This window comes from Ambystoma mexicanum, chromosome 4q (genome assembly GCF_040938575.1).
Source record: "Ambystoma mexicanum isolate Mex_15411 chromosome 4q, UKY_AmexF1_1, whole genome shotgun sequence".
Lineage (NCBI taxonomy): Eukaryota > Metazoa > Chordata > Amphibia > Caudata > Ambystomatidae > Ambystoma > Ambystoma mexicanum.
Genome location: NC_090928.1, coordinates 774929053 through 774946378, shown reverse-complemented (window position 1 = coordinate 774946378; position 17326 = coordinate 774929053).

The following is a 17326-nucleotide window of genomic DNA, read 5'->3' as shown; positions in this document are numbered from 1 at the left end:
CACAGGGCATGAGCCGGGGGTGGGGGGGAAAGAAGGAAGACACGGGGCATGAGCCGGGGGTGGGGGGAAAGATGGGAGAAACGGGGCATGAGCAGGGTGCGGGGGGTACAGGAGGGAGACACGGGCATGAGCGGGGGTACAGGAGGGAGACACGGGGCATGAGCGGGGGGTGGGGAGAACAGGGCAGACACGGGGCATAAGCAAGGGGTGGGGGGGAAAGAAGGAAGACACGGGGCATGAGCGGGGGGTGGGAGGAAAGAAGGGAGACACAGGGTTTGAGTGTGGGATGGGGAAGAAGGGAGACATGGGGCATGAGCGGAGGGTGGGGGTGGGGTAAAGGAAGACACGGGGCATGAGCGGGGGGTGGGGGGGAGAAGGGAGACACGGGGCATGAGCGGGGGGTGGGGGGAGGAAAGAATGGAGACACTGAGCATGAGCAGGGGGTGGGGGGTGGAAAGAAGGGAGACACGGGGCATAAGCGGGGGTGTTGGGGAGAAGGGAGACACGGGGCATCAACAGGGGTGGGGGGAAAGAAGGGAGACACGGGGCATGAGCAAGGGGTGGGGGGTGGAAAGAAGGAAGAAACGGGGCATGAGCGAGGGGTGGGGGGGTAGGAAGGGAGACACAGGGCATGAGCGGGGGGTGGGGGGGAAAGGAAGACATGGGGCATGAGCGGGGGGTGGGGGGTAAGAAGGGAGACACGGGGCATTGGCAGGGGATGGGGGAAGAAGGGAGACACAGGGCATGAGCGGGGGTGGGGGGAAAGAACGGAGATACAGGGCATGAGCGGGGGTAGAAAGAAGGAAGACACAGGGCATGAGCGGGGGTGGGGGGTAACACGAGGGAGACACGGGGCATGAGCAGGTGGTGGGGGGAAAGAAGGGAGACACGGGGCATGAGCGGGGGATGGGGGGAAGAAGGGAGATACAGGGCATGAGCAGGGGGTGGGGATGGAAAGAAGGAAGACACGGGGCATGAGCGGGGGGTGGGGGGGAAAGATGGGAGACACGGGCATGAGCGGGTGCGGGGGGTACAGGAGGGAGTCACGGGGCATGAGCGGGGGTACAGGAGGGAGACGCGGGGCAAGAGCGGGGGGTGGGGGGAACAGGGCAGACACGGGGCATGAGCAAGGGGTTGGGAGAAAGAAGGGAGACACGGGGCATGAGCGGGGGGTGGGAGGAAAGAAAGGAGACACAGGGTTTGAGTGTGGGATGGGGGAAGAAGGGAGACACCGGGCATGAGCGGAGGGTGGGGGTGGGGTAAAGGAAGACACGGTGCATGAGCGGGGGTGGGGAGGAAAGAAGGAAGACACAGGTCATGAGCGGGGGGGTGGGGGGAGGAAAGAAGGGAGACACTGAGCATGAGCAGGGGGTGGGGGGTGGAAAGAAGGGAGACACGGGGCATAAGCGGGGGGTGGGGGGAGAAGGGAGACACGGGGCATCAGCGGGGGTGGGGGGAAAGAAGGGAGATACGGGGCATGAGCGGGGGGTGGGGGGTGGAAAGAAGGAAGACACAGAGCATGAGCGAGGGGTGGGGGGTAAGAAGGGAGACACAGGGCATGAGCGGGGGGTGGGGGGAAGGAAGACACGGGGCATGAGCAGGGGGTGGGGGGGAAGAAGGGAGACACGGGGCATGAGCGGGGGATGGGAGGAAGAAGGGAGACACAGGGCATGAGCCAGGGGTGGGGGGGAAAGAAGGAAGACACGGGGCATGAGCGTGGGGTGGGGGGAAGATGGGAGACACGGGGCAGGGGTGGGGGTGGGGGGAAGAAGGGATACACGGGGCATGAGCGGGGAATGGGGGCGAAGAAGGGAGACACAGGGCACGAGCGCGGGGTGGGGTGAAAGAAGGGAGACACGGGCATGAGCGGGGGGTGGGGGGAACAACAGAGACAGACACGGGGCATGAGCGGGGGGCAACAGGAGACAGACACGGGCATGAGCAGGGGTGGGGGGCAACAGGAGACAGACACGGGGCATGAGAAGGGGTGGGGGAACAGGAGACAGACACAGAGCATGAGCGGGGGGTGGGGAGAACTGGAGACACACACGAGGCATGAGCGGGGGGGCAACAGGAGACAGACACGGGGCATGAGCGGGGGTGGGGGGCAATAGGAGGGACACGGGGCATGAGAAGGGGGTGGGGGGAACAGGAGACAGACACGGGGCATGAGCGGGGGGTGGGGGGAACAACAGACACGGGGCATGAGCGGGGGGTGGGGAGAACAGACACGGGGCATAAGCGGGGGTGGTGGGGGGCAACAGGAGACAGACACGGGGCATGAGCGGGGTGTGGGAGGAACAGGAGACAGACACGGGGCATGAGCGGGGGGTGGGGAGAACAGGAGACAGACATGGGGCATGAGCGGGAGGGTGGGGGGCAACAAGAGAGAGACACAGGGCATGAGCGGGTGGGGGAAACAGGAGACAGACACGGGGCATGAGCGGGTGGGGGGAACAGGAGACAGACACAGGGCATGAGCGGGTGGGGGGAACAGGAGATAGACACGGGGCATGAACGGGGGGTGGGCGGGAGGGGGAGAGACACACTGGGCATGAGCGGGAGGGGGGGCGGGAGAGAGAGACACATGGGGCATGAGCGGGGGGTGGGGGGAGGGAGAGAGACACACGGGGCATAAGCAGGGGGTGGGGGGGAGGGAGAGAGACACACAGGGCATGAGCGGGGGGGCGGGAGGGGGAGAGACACACGGGGCATGAGCGGGGTGTGGGCGGGAGGGGGAGAGACACACGGGGCATGAGTGGGGGTGGGCGGGAGGGGGAGAGACACACGGGGCATGAGCGGGGGGTGGGTGGGAGGGGGAGAGACACACAGGGCATGAGTGGGGGGTGGGCGTGAGGGGGAGAGACACACAGAGCATGAGCGGGAGTGGGGGGAGGGAGAGAGACACATGGGACATGAGCGGGGGTGGGGGGGGAGAGAGACACACGGGGCATGAGCGGGGGTTGGGGGGAAGGGGAGATACACAGGGCATGAGCGGGGGGAGGGAGAGAGACACACAGGGCATGAGCGGGGGTGGGGGGAAGGGGAGAGACACACGGGGCATGAGCAGGGGGTGGGCGGGAGGGGAGAGACACACGGGGCATGAGCGGTGGTGGGAGGGGGAAAGACACACACGGGGCAAGAGCAGGGGTGGGCGGGAGGGGGAGAGACACACGGGGCATGAGCGGGGGTGGGGGGAGGGAGAGAGACACACGGGGCATGAGCGGGGGGTGGGCGGGAGGGGGAGAGACACACAGGGCATGAGCACGGGTTAGGTGGGAGGGGAAGAGACACACGGAGCGTGAGCAGGGAGTGGGCGGGAGGGGGAGAGACACATGGGGCATGAGCAGGGGTCGGGGGGAAGGGGAGAGCCACACGGGGCATGAGCAGGGGTGGGGGGAGGGGTCAAGACACACAGGGCATGAGCGGGGGGTGGGGGGATGGGGAGAGAGACACACGAGGCATGAGCGGGGGGTGGGCGGGAGGGTGAGAGACACACGGGGCATGAGCGGGGATGGGGGGGAGGGAGAGAGACACACGGGGCATGAGCGGGGGTGGGGAGGAGGGAGAGAGTCACACGGGGCATGAGCGGGGGTGGAGGGGAGGGAGAAAGACACACGGCGCATGAGCGCGTGTGGGGGGGAGGGAGAGAGACACACGGGGCATGAGCAGGGGTGGGGGAGGGAGAGAGACACATGGGGCATGAGCGGGGGGGGGGTGGGGGAAGGGGAGAGAGACACAGGGCATGAGCGGGGGGTGGGCGGAAGGGGGAGAGACACACGGGGCATGAGTGGGGGTGGGGGGAGGGAGAGAGACACACGAGGCATGGGCGGGGGTGGGGGAAGGGGAGAGAGACACACGGGGCATGAGTGGGGTGGGGGGAGGGAGAGAGACACATGGGGCATGGGCGGGGGTGGGGGGAGGGAGAGAGACACACGGGGCATGAGCGGGGGTGGGGGGAAGGGGAGAGAGACACACGGAGCATGAGCGGGGGGTGGGGGGAGGGAGAGAGACACACGGGGCATGAGCGGGGGGTGGGGGGGAGAGACACACAGCGTTCGTGTGCAGGCGGCAGATCCCGCTCCTCGGCCCTCCGCTGGCCACCGTGTGCCGATGGCGTGAGCGGGTGGCTGGAGGAACAGGGGAGACACGGAGCATGAGTGGGGGTGGAGGGGACAAGAAGGACACACGGGGCATGAGCGGGGGTGGGAGGAACAGGAGACAGACACAAGACTTACTGTGCAGGCGGCGAGGAACAAAGATGGCGGGCGTCTCTGAAGCCAGACGCACTGCACGCTTTCACTGCATCCAATGAGAGAGCACGTCAGATGTCCGCGGACATCACGCAAGCTGCTTGCCCAATCACCATCCTGTCCGCGGAGCGAACAGGGAATTGTGTCCGCGAAGCGAACACAGATATCACTAATTTTTTTCACTTACATTTTTGTCATTTTTTAAAAAACTACTGGACGGATTTACACCAAATAAAGCAAAGCACGCTTTTGGGACCAAGCCGCCGCTCCTGCCGCAAATTTGGTGTAAATCCGTCTAGCGGTTTGGGCTGTAGGCGTGAGCAAAGTTTTTTCCCATTATGTCTATGGGAAAAAAAAAAGTTTTGGGACCCCCCCTATAACTCTGCCCCCCCTGGACGAATCCTCACCAAACTTTGCGAAGAGAATTCAGAGTGACCCAAATACTTTTTTTGCAAAGTTTGGTGAGGATTCGTCCAGGGAGAGCAAAGTTATAAGCCGCCCAAAAAGTGCTCTTCCTATGGAAACACCAACTTAACCATAACCACATGGCCATGTAATATGGGGAAAAAATTGACTCGAGGGTAGCTGAGCAATAGAGAGATACTGGGAGGATACCCGAGAGTTTAGAGAGAGATACCGGGAGGATACCCGACAGAATAGAGAGAGATACCGGGAGGATACCTGAGAGATAGAGAGAAGAGGATACGCCCAGATACCTAGGCTTTAATATAGCGCTAGAAGAAGCCTACATTTAAAGTTCTGAATTAATAGGACGACGTAGACAACCAGAATCAATTAAAAAGGTAATCTGAAAGAAATGGGCTTACATTCCATGTCGGAATAATAATGGGGCATATATGCATTTGAGGAAGCAGATGGCTTGAGATTTATGTAGCCGGCCAGAGTCTGTCTAGTCTGGCGTGTCTGTCTTGTGTTTTTTCTTTTTTCTGACGTCACGAGGTAAGAACATTTTTGGGGGAAATAGCATGAAAATTGTGCAATTGTATAGATAAAATGTTGTATGACATGAATTGATGGTTGGTGTTTGAAAAAGTAAAAGTGACATTTTTTGCAAAAAAACAGTTTTGGAGCTTGCGACAATTGGTGCTCGCTCATATTGTTGATTTTGGCTGAGAAACGTAAAGCATAATAAAGTGTTATATTGGGAGGAGGTAAATAGATTTAAGCATGGAAGACATTACACCGTTAGTACACTTGTGCAAACAGTTGCCAAAACATGCACCTAAGCTGAAGAAATACAGTGCAGAATGGGTTAAAGGAATCGCCCACAAAATGTTTGTGCCATGGCCCCAGGGCGGATCAGTATCTAAAACGATCCTGCAACACATGACGACATATTTGCACGCCATGTATACTGGCAAAAAGTTAGATAAACACCTAGCTAGTTTACAGCTCTGGAAGATGTACCAAGATGAAAAGGAGGAGAAGCCACCGTTATACTGGATAGTTAACATATGCACAGAGGGGGGTGAAACGCCTCCTGTGCCACCCGCCCCGTCTGAAACAAAAAAGCAAAGCCAGTAAAGATGAAGGATTATACCCGTTGAGGGAACTTAAAGCAGCCACAGGATATAGCAACCCGGCATCTGAGTCAACTACGCAAAGTAGTGACAAAAGCCCAGATAAGGACAGAGACAGAAATATTACCTCCAAAGTCCCAAGGGATAAGGAGAAGTGCGAGAAAGAAAAAGAAGACCAGGCACAAGCAAGTACATCTCTAGACACAGGTAGATAGGAAATGAGATGCAAAGTAGATGAGGACAGAACTGATGAGATGGCATTCACAAAGATCGAATGGATGGGAGGTCAGATTTTATTGAAACTCGATGGTAAAGGCATTGAGGATGTGAGACAAAAGGGAGAGTCAGACCATTCAAAACGGAAAGAGAGGAAAAGGAAAAACGATTGAGAGATGAAGGAATCAGAAAAAAGAACAGACAGAGATGAGAGCAGTTGTATCGCAAAGAGCAAGACAGGAAACGCGATCCTAAGCCAAGAGCAGCTAATGATCAGGACAGGCAGGAACAAAGGAGAATAGAAGAAGAACAAAAGATACGGGAGAAGAGAATAAAAAGACAAAGGGATAAGGAAATACAAAGGCAAATGAATGTAAAGATGCGAGGAAACAAGAAGAAGATAGGGTGAGAGAGGAAGCGAGGAAGCGCAGAGACTGCAATGACGACATAGAACGCAAGCGAAGACAGAGAGCACGGGATATTGAATATCTGGAAAGAGAGGTTCAAAAACCTGATCCAGTAGTAGACTGGGAAGACATAGAAGAATTCTTCCCTGAGTACCATTCAGTACCAGGCACGTCTAGGGCAAATATCGAAGATGACTTCGACACCAGAAGCATCGGAGAGACAATCGATAGAATATATGATGAAATGGGGCTAGAACAGGTACCCCAAGGTAGAGGAGATGATGAGCATCTTGAGAGCACTCAGTTGTATGACACTGAGGACGCCTCCCGAAGTAGCAGAAATAGAGAGCTGTCCCTAGATAGGTTGAGGCTAAACAGGAACGAGGAAGGTGACAGAAGTTGCACGAGTTGGGCACAAACAATATCAGACGCAGAAAGAGAGGAAAATGAGGAAAGAGAAAATGAGAGAAGATGTGAAAAACGCTTCTCTAGGGGAAAGGGAATAAGAGGGTCAGATTCTAGTGGATCTGCACCAAAGACATCAGAGTCAGCCGCACAGGCAGACCGACACGAAGAAGGGTCTTACGGTCAGAGGGGGGTGTCTCAAAAACCCTATGTGAGCAGACTAAGGACATTGCCAGGTAGACGGCGATGCAGGAATATTACCCCTGCAGTGGATAGAAAAATGATGAGAGAGGATAAGGAGTGCCATGTGTTACAATTCCCATTACTCGAAAAGGGAGGTACGAGGCCACAGTATATACCCTGGCCACACATGGATCGAGAAAATCTGAAAAATAAGCTTCCAATGATTGCATCGGGAGCTGGAACATTGATACATGAACTAGAAAAAATGACGGGAGTGAACACGCTAGCTATCAGGGACTTTTAATCGCCATACTTGGTGATAGAGCTGACAATATGTGGACACGTGCAGGTTACCCTGGCGTAACTACAGTTAATGCCGTGCATAATGGAGCTCCGTTTAACAATTGCAGAGCTGTGGTATGGAAAGCATTACGATTGCTATACCCAGATACTTCTTACATTGGAGTTATGACACGTAAAATGAAGGAGTCAGAGGATCCATTTCTTTACATTGAGAATTTCCAAGATGCAGGGGTGCTGGAAACTCGCGAATCTTGGGGGAAGTACATGCCTGTGTTTTACCATATATTATGCCAAAGGCTTCCGGATCAGGTACAGAAGCAGCTCAAGAAATTGGTAGGAATGGAGGCCAAATCATGGTCTGAAATACTGTTTAGCATAACCCACTATTGCAGGCTGCTACAAGAGAAAAATCGCAAAAAAGAGGCTGCACGAAAAGATGAAGAGGCAAAATTAGTGCAGAAGAAATTGTCGAAATATGCCATTGAAGCGGCAATGATAACTAGCACATACGGATCAAACCAGCAGCAGGTCAATAATCAAGGGCAGGGTGATCAAGGCAATAACGGGTTTTACCCAAGCGGAAGAGGCTTTCGAGGAAGAGGATGGCAGAGTAATCAGGGAGGTTTCCAGAGTAATCAGGGAGGTTTTCAAAACATGCAAAACGGAATTCAGGATATGTCAAATGGGCAAATAATCAGACCACCACCAACATGCAGAAGCCAAGGCAGATGCAACTGTTACAGACAACAAGTACAGGACAGGTACTGAATTCTGGAATGAGAAATAACACTGGTGATGGAGGAAGTCCATTCACTCAGCATGGGAAAAAGTTATATATGGCCTAGAACAGCTCACTGGCAATAACTGATGTGTATGAGAGAATGATTGTTGCACGAAGTGAACCTGAAGGTTATAGTAATATGGAGAAAACCCAGTTAATGGAGCTCCAAGTGTCGGAATAGAAATAATATTATGCCTCCTATTGTAATAATTGTATATGTATTGGCCTACGCCAAGTTGTCTAAACATCATGTGCGAACAAACTCCACGGTAAGGTCTTGACCTTAGGGAAACCAATGTAAGCCGCCATCTTGGATTGAGCCACCATTTTAGGTTCTCTTGCTATGTAAAAGTCACCCTGAACATCAAAATGGAGGCCAAATGACATTCTGAGTAAGATTCTGGCCGTTGTGACCTCCGTACAACTGAATAATTAATATGCCTGCAGGCCACTTGTCGGGGTCGCGTACAGAGACCTTGTCCTACCGTTGACCTATATGTAAATGTACTACTTATATAAGCGAAACTGATCGAAATGCATATATTAAAGGATTGACCTGGCAAGGAACCCTAAAACCAGAATTAAATATTTCACAGAATGGTAAACCCACAAGAGGGTTGGCCAAGGGCTGGACAAATTGTATAAAAGGCCCGGGTATTCCAATATGCGGTCTCTCACTAACACATCGAACCCTCGTTGAAGTTCGTTATGTTATACTGAGAGCCGAATAGCTATCCGTTTGTCAATTGACTTGGTAACTGTTGTAGCTTGAAATAAAGCACTTGTATGTTTCTTTGTAACCTGTGTTGGTGTGTTTCTTTTTGGGCTTCCCGGCCTCATATTATTTTTCTGTTTTCACACAAGGGGAGGCACCACAGGAGGAGAAAACCCTTTGGAAGCGGTGAGGGTGTTCTTTAAACCCCTCTGAGAGCTTGTGGTGACAAGACAGCACTAGTAAACTGGTGATGCCTATAGCCTTATTGAAAATAGCACTGGAACAGTTACACTATCCAGTGCACATGACAAATGAGAATCTAGCAGCAACGATTGCTGAAGACTGCTTTATACCGAACTTGGAAGATCACATTGCATTTTTCATGGTGAATTGTATAATCTGCCAACAGTTCACGTCCGGGCATACACTACAAGTAATGAGAGGAGTCACCCCAAGGCCCAACAGACCTTTTCAGCACTTGCATGTTGATTATGTCGATATGATTCAAGTATGTAACGGGTACAGGTACCTAATTGTTTTGGTGTGTCCATTCTCTAGATGGGTAGAAGCAGGTCCATGTACACACCTAGACTCTACCTGTGCGGCCAAATTTCTGGTGAGGGAGGTATTTCCCAGATGGGGAGTATGTGAGGTCATGAGGTCAGACAATGGACCTCACTTTGTTAATGCAGTATTTGAAGAGATCAGCTTGTTGCTTGGTTTAAAGCACAAGTGTTCTTCGGCGTATAATCCTCAAGGTAATGAGATATGCGAGAAGCTCAACGGCTTGTTAAAAGAAAGGATAGCCAAGTTGAAGCTTACTCTAAAGGAGGGACGGCTACACTGCCTTCCACTGGCACTGTATGCACTAAGAAACCAGCCTGGTTCTGACCACCATCTTATGCCACATGAAATAGTGACAGGCAGAAGGATGCACACCCCACATACACCCCGAGATAGAGCTAGATGTGATGCTCACCCAACAGGAGAAGTGTTAAAATCAGAAACACAAAATTACTTGAATTGCATGACATCTTGTCTTACTGTAATTTCAGGACAGCTGGCAGCTACGATGAAGAGGGTGCAGGGGAGCACAGAACACAGACGGAGATACTACAACAGACCAAGTTCAGGGTTTACGTGTTCCACAACTGTTCCCTGGGGACACGGTCCTGGTGAGAAACCACACGAGAAAAAAGTGGGATGATGAAAGGTTCAATGGTCCATTCAGAGAGAAGGGCGTCACTCCCTCTGCAGTCAAGTTACAGGGAAGAAGAGCCTGGATCTTCTTGGGTGACATCAAGCCATACAACAGAGAAGACTCTCTGCCATCACCCCAACATGTAGAGACTACAGACAATGGGGAAGAACCACAGCACGTGCAGATGATATCCATGACGAGGAAGAAGGATGCATGACCAGCAAAGCAAAGGTAAAGAACCTTTGTGCAAAATTGCAGCTTTATTTTGGACATTTCCTCTGAGCACGAAAGGGGATAAGAATATACACACGGACACTCTGTACATCCTAGTTGCAGGGTGAAGAAGAAAATTACTCATATAAGCCACATCATAGTCTGTTGACTTTGAACTTTGGACTGAGGCACACTGAAGCCTTGATAAGAAAAGGATATGCCAAATTGTGATCGAGGACACATAAATTGGAAGAAAATACAGTTTCCATAATCTTTTCATACAGAAGCCTTATTTGGACTCACTTATGGTGTCACGCAGTAGTGACATCACTAAGGGCGTTTTGACCTACTTAGAGTTAGTATTGAAATTGTACCTGTCCTTAGTGGGAAGGCTCAATAACATCACCGAATTTCTTCAAGATCATGAAAACGAAAAGACAATAAGGAGGCTGCTCATTGTGATTGCCGAGCTGTTCCTATTGCTTCAGGAATACAGCGAGGACAAGACAAATGTCCCCCGCAGAAGAAGCAGCGAATAGACTTGTCAGCATGCTATTCTTTCGCCTAATTGAAGACTGTCCAGATCTTGTCGGGAGACACACCGATGTCTTCACATTTCTTCGAGATCTAGCAAACACAGAACATTTGAGTATAATCCTGAACGGAATCATAATTCAGGTTTCTCTTTAAGCTCATCAAAATTACCGGAGAAGAGTGTAAACTTTCCACTGAGGGACAGATCGAGAAAGTGTTGCCAGAGAACTTCACTCCTGCTCATGCTGACAACAAAACGACATGTCTTCTGGAGTGAAACAGATAAGAGGCATTGACTGGGAGCTTGTTTATTTTGAACACGCAAACTAAGAGACTTGCTGAACTTATTACCTTACCAACATTTTCGTATACAGAAAAGAGAACTGTTTCCAGAGATAAGAGGCAATCTACTATTCAGGCAAAGAAGGACAATCGTTCCAGTATCTGCAACCTACAAGCAGAAACAACAGGACCCGGAGATACAACATTGCCTAGAATGTATTAAAGAGTTCATTTTCTTTCCTTAGATGATCGAGATGGGCAACCAGAATAGTAATCTTGTCCTCCCTCAGGAGGAGAGATGCTTGTATTGTCCCGGGTATAACCGTTGTAGGTTAACCTATAGATGAATTATGTACCTATGCATTGTATTCATCATTGTCTTTTGATTTGAACTGCATTTTTTATTGGTGCACAAAGCGTTCCGATTCCAGTGCACCCACCTAATGATGTAAGCATGAAACCCATCCAGGTGCCCAGAACTTACATAGTCATTCAAGTCCCTAAAGGGTCTTATAACAGAATGAGTGAACTTAAAATGGATGTAATGAGCAATAATACACACACACTTGTGGTAATAAATAGATTGAACCACCAGAGACAGGGTTGGCAGAGCAAACATGAAAGGGGGTTAATGAAAAACACACACATGCAAACAATGAGTGCACATACACTTAGTTTAGTGTCAATAACTGCAGAACCACAGTCCAAAGAACAGGGGAAGGTTGGACAACCAACGATGAGAAGTCCCACATCAAGTGAAGCCAAAGGACAAATGGAGAAAGCTGAACTTTTAAAGAGGCAAAAGGAGTTGGAGAATAAACAAACAGAGACAGCATTGACAAGCACGCCTGATCCAATGAAGAGAATAAGTACAAGTCCTACAAAACTATCACATGCAAAGATGATAGCAGAATCAATATGGCCGTTCATAACCAGAGCCAGGAAAAGACAAGAGGACAAGGAAAGAATTACCAGACTTTCTCCTACTCAAATGGTACAGATGAAAAGGCCTGGACCATGGATGCAGATGCCTGAGAATCCCCCAGCACGAAGAAGCTATATGGATGCAATTAAGGATGTGATGATAGCAAACTACATGAAAACCTTGAGAATCAGGAGAAGCACACAAGAAGACAACAACAAACTAAATGACTACCTGGACAGCACAGCACACTTGGGAAATAACATCTGGCACCAACATATGAAAGCAGTTGGAAGACGAAATTCCAAGGAAGAATGCTTTGTTTGTGCACTCCTACCATACAGCATGGAGAAGTTGAAGATCTTTGTGGCTGTGGAAATTGATGTCCAGACAGCCCACTCTCTATCACACATAGCAATGTGCAAGACCAGAGGCCATTTCATGTGAAGTGATGCTTCACTGAAATGGGCAACGGAAGCAACTGATCCAAATGAAGACGATTATGTCCAGGGCGTAAAGACAAGAAACAATGGAAAAAGAAAGACCATTGTGATCAGATATGAGAAGCCTGGAGTTAAAGGAGCAGATATCAGAAGAGAAGCAAACCAAAGACTGAACGTTCAAGGGAAAACTCTAGAAGAAGCTCAAAGTTGGAAGAACAGAGTTCAAATGCAAATTTGGGGAACAATGCTTTCACCAGACAGATGGGAGAAAGGAGTAGTGATTTGCAGAGCGTGGATGGTCATCGGTCGTTACCAGGGTACCATTGACATAGTACAAAATGGATGCAAGCCATTATGGCCAAGACTTGCTAAACTACTGATATGGGTCAAGGACAGAGGAGGACCCTTGCAGATAGTGCCATTGGAGAGTAGAACATTCTGCTTCAGGAATAACAGTGCATGGAAAATGGGAGAGAATCAGAACTGTGGACGAGTAGTCGACGCTCAACGAATGGTACATGGTACTGCAGTGATCATGGATCATTATGAGCATGTGGATCTAAAGCATACATCAGACCGCCGAAAAATCGAGGAGGTATATGCACATTGGTGAATGTCCATGTTCCAGCATTGGTGATTCCAAAAATTGATCTGAATATTGACAGTTTCCCGAAAGCAGATGCTTACCTAAGGAAAAAGACATCTGTGGAACTGATGAACTGAATGAAGATAGAGAACTACTTTTCTGCCAAATCAGAAGAAGCTTTTCATACGATCCCATATGAACACATATTGTTCAGCCTAACCTCATCAGTGTTCACAACAATTCCGAGTTCAGGTTGGAGCAAATACTAAATGGTTGCTGATAACCAGATGGGAGTTACTGCAGACCATCAACACGATCATAAAAGGATTCAATGCAATCAAGGAAGAGTCAAGGGTGATTCGACTAATGACTCTCCAGAACAGATATGTCCTTGACATGATCACAGCTATGGGTGGAGGTGTTTGTGCAAAAATCGAAGAATCATGTTGCACATTTATATCATCTCACGATGACGAAAATGGAACCTTAACAGAGGCCATAGGTATGCTGACAAAACTACAGAATCAAATGATTGATGAAGCTGACAAAGTTGACGATGACAGCTGGTTTGGATCACTATTTTCATGGGTTCTATAATGGATGGCAGATGCATTCAAATTCCTAGGAGCCCAGCTAGTGATGATATTGCTCGGATTCTGTGTTATCAAGATAATAATATCTCAGTGCCAGAAAACTTCAAAAAAGGCCATAGGTATGAAGATCATGATTGACGTCGAGCCAGGATGGAAACCCAAGGACCTGACTGATGAAGAAATAAGAGACTTTGCGAAAGCCAGCATTTATGCACCAGAAGGAACAAAGTTTTGGTACCCAAGGAAACACAGAAATTTTGTGGGAAGTTGGATCTATTGCAGTCCAAGTGGACAATGTCAATTAATGACATGGAACAAAGAGGAGCACAAAAGAACAGCAGGAAGCTTGAAGGGAGTCATAAAGATATGGACGCCAAAGAGATATTTCTTCAGGCCTCTATGTCTGGACCCAGAGGATGAAGTAAAAGCGGATTGAGAGGATGTAGTAAAGGTGGATACAAAAGAAGAAGTGAAAGTGGTCGATGAATCGCCCAGAGGGGGAGTGAAGAGGAGGTGCCAAGCACAATTCGCACTCCTGCCGCCCATTTTGAAGTACCAGGAACATTCACGCCAAAATATGTGACGTATGATGAGCAAATAAACCAGCAGAGAGCCGCAGTTGGGCTCTGTCCAGTACCTATCAGAAGAACAACACCTGTTGAAGTACCGACACCTAAGAAAACCTGGACAATAAGGTACCCATTGAGAAAACCATATCGACACGTGAGACAGAATGTCGATAGTCAGAATGCAATACCTGAAGAAGCCAAGAAGATACTAAAAGAAGATGAATGGTGACATCATAAGAACCCAGACTGTCTCACATATAGAAGATATAATGACCTGAGAATGGTGAAAAGAGATGAAACACAATGGATAAGTGACATCCTGAGCCTAAAGTGAAATAATTGAAGTCAAGATGTCATAATTTATGCCATTTGCACGATGAAGATATTCAGATAGTTTAACCATGTACATATGCAGAGTAACGGCAAGGAGCACAAAAACCTTGAGGCTTGCTCATGCTTAATAGTAAGATAGATTGTGACAAGCGCCACCTATACATATCTACCTCAAAAGGAGCACTTTATTTAAGTATACTTACACTATACACAAGAGCAGAATCAACAAAAGGTTACTAAAGGTCTCACGAGGAGAGCTTTGCAGCAAGCAAATTGAGAATTAAAAACGGAGATAAACTCAGACGAAGGTAATCATGATAAGAAGCAAAGGTCGTATCGGCTGGAAATAGACCAACAGTGGATACAATTAATGAGAAAAAGAACAGAGTATCCTGTGCAGAAAGGTCAAGATAAGCCACAGATGGCAGACGACTGGCAGAATTAAATCAGATACACGAAATTGCATGAAGAAGAAAACCATTTCACGGTGTCAGAATCACATGACCAGACTAGCAGGAAGGGGTGAAACTTTCACACCTATGCATGGACCTTTGCCATGCCCAGACGCCTTAACTTTCCCAGACCAAGAAGCAGACTCGAGGCCAACCACAAAGAAATAATTGACACATGACCACTGAGGTGATGATTGATTGTAGCAATAATTGAAGGCAAGCTGGAGGTGCAGACGAACTCCCTGCACCTGGTCAGCTATTCTGCACGCTGCTAAGCAAGTGGAAAAGTATGAGTGGGGTTAATGCCAACCCAATCATAGTGGACCATGTAATCTAGGGTCCTATAATTAGTAGAACCAATGAGACGTCATACTTTTAGTGACGTCTACAGTAGCCATTTTGAAGGAAGGGCGCAGATGCCCCACCTGACATTGCTAACCCAATCCCCTTTGCCCGTTACCATATACAGATATAGTACCTATATTAACGTTACCTTCCTAGAACCAAGCAAGTTGCATGCTATATTCTAAGAGTTACACCACAGCGATGACGATTCTTTGGTATAAATGTTATGTTTTTTCTGAAATTAATTGGAGTTCAAGCGAGAAGGAAGATCGAGCGATTGCTGATATTTATGAACTCCCCGTTTTTTGCACTTGTCATTAAACGGACTCCCTTTGCCAAACTATTGAGTTGTCATTATTGATTTGATGCGCGAGTATTAATCTGCATCCTCATCCATCTCAAGGGTGCTGCTACTCATCTTAAAGTGCTGTTTGGAAACCCCCAGTGCTATGGGCCGGTTGGGGTCCCTACAGCACAATGGTCTTGCTTTCAAGACCAGCATGTTGCCCCTGTACTATGATGCGTTCAGGATAGAGCCCTGGGGGGTGTAATAAGTAGAAATTGTGGTGAAATGAGAAAGGGCCCAGTTGCAACTGAGAAGGGCAATTAGTGAGGACAGAGGTCAGCCAATCCAGCACCCGATCAGTGATGCCAAAGGGTATCACAGAGTCGTTTTATGAGGATAGAATGGTTGACAGTGTAAAAGGCAGAGAAGAGGTCAAGGAGAATGAGAACAGCGGGAGAGTTGGAGTCGAGGTTTACAAGCATGACTTCACAGGTGTTCAGGAGAGTAGTTTCCATGCCTCTGGATGCCCTGAATTTAGATTGATGCTCATAGAAGCAACCAACAAGTTCAGTGCAGCGGGTCAGTTGGTGGAGGAGAAGCTTCTCCAAGAGTTTACCCAGGAACGGTGTAGTGAGATAGGGTGATAGTTAGTCAGACAGGAGCGATCAGCAGACAGCTTTTTTAAGAGACGGTGTACAAGGGTGTGCTTGAGGGCTAGCGGGAAAGATACAGTGGGGAAAGAGTGATTGCAGAAGTCAGCGAGAGCCGAGCAACAGAGGAGATGTTGTTCTTAATGGTTCTAGAGGAGCATGGGAGCACCTGTTTGGAGGAGGCCTTCATAGAGCAGCCAATTTAAGAGATCTAGTCCGGTGCTATGGGCAGGAGGGAGGAGAGAGCGGGGAGTAGAAAGCGGGGAGCCAAGGGAAGAAGGAGAGCAGGCGCAGGAGTGGAGATTGGGGTGGAGGAGCGTGAGGACAGGATGTCCTGAGTTTTTGATGTGAAATGGAAGGCCAAAGAGGTGCAGAGAGTCTGAGAGGAGAGACTGGTCAGACCGAGAGAGTGGGTGATGACTGGTCAGAGATAGGTATGTCCCCGGAAATGAGGGCATCAAGAGTGTGACCGGCTGAGTTGGTCAGACGGGAAGGAAGACTAATGAGAGAGAGAGAGAGAGAGAGAGTCACAGTGGGCATGGAACTGTGAGGTGAATGATTCAAGGGAGTCAAGGTGGATATTGAAGTCACCAAGGAGGAGGAGTTTGGAAGAAGAAGAGGTTGAGAAGAGGAGGTAAGGTCGGCCAATTCAGAGAGGAAGAGAGAAATAGGGCGAGGGACCTGCAGATGGTAGTGAAGGTGAGAGAGAGAGAGAATAGACGATATCCCAAGCCTACAAACAAGGCATTCAAAAGGGGATTAAGATTGAGTAGGTATAATGGCAGCATGGACCCACTCATGGAGAATGAGTGCCACTCCACCTATGGGCCTATTTTGGCTGGGTTTAGAGAGAATTTTGTAGTTCTCAGGAAGGAGAGTGTCAAGAGCAGTAACAGATCTGGCATTGAACCACGTCTCGGTAGGAGCAAGGACGTCTAGGTCAAAGTCTTCAAGAAGAGGACAGATGTCAGAGGAATGACAGAGTGAGCATCCATAGTAGCTAAATGAAGACCTTTGAAGGTTTTCTGAGGGGGGTACAGGGGCGTATTATTCCAGTCGGTGGTGGTTGAGAGGTGATAGAAGAGGAAGCAGGAGGAATGGAATGAAAAGGAA